This window comes from Phaethon lepturus, unplaced genomic scaffold (assembly GCF_000687285.1).
Source record: "Phaethon lepturus isolate BGI_N335 unplaced genomic scaffold, ASM68728v1 scaffold17777, whole genome shotgun sequence".
Taxonomy (NCBI): domain Eukaryota; kingdom Metazoa; phylum Chordata; class Aves; order Phaethontiformes; family Phaethontidae; genus Phaethon; species Phaethon lepturus.
Window position 1 is genome coordinate 67,520 of NW_010550035.1, and position 701 is coordinate 68,220.

Below are 701 nucleotides of genomic sequence, written 5' to 3' on the forward strand. Positions count from 1 at the left end.
ATCCCTACAAAATCACTGATTGTGGTAGGCATAATATTATGGTTCTTATGTGCTCATACCTTGATCCCTTCAGGGAAGAGGTTTTATTTACCACGAATAAAGATGAAGGCTGACAGACAGCCTTCAAATCAAAGTACAAGCCAGAAAATGTCTGATTAATCCCGGAAGCATCATTTAACAACTTAACTTGGTCTTTATTTAGCTATTATTTTGCATATTTCACCCATAATGAAAGCAAACTTGTCATGAACAAAATAATTTGGTAATCTAATTTATCAAGATCACTCACACACTGACAGACAAGAATTTTAATAAAAATTGCACCTATGAGATCAATTTGTACTAATTTCCGTCTCTTAGATGCTTATGCCTTTTCCAGGGCTGGTGAATGGAAAATTAAGACCCTAGTGCAATTCCAACCACTTCCAGAAAGCATAGTTGTATGCTATAATGTGCATCTGCTTAGGGAATTTACTTAAAAGGCTCTACTTTCCTTACTGTAACAGCATGCACTCTACCACCCACTACTTATATGACAATATTTTACAAGGATACTGCAAATCTTTAAAGCATGGGGATGAATTAACAACACAGGGGCTGCCAGATACTTACCTTGCCCAAGAACATTAGATGTATTAGATTAATGCCAACGACAATAAATGTAGTTCAACTTCAGTAAAGGAGTTGGCAGAACAAGACAA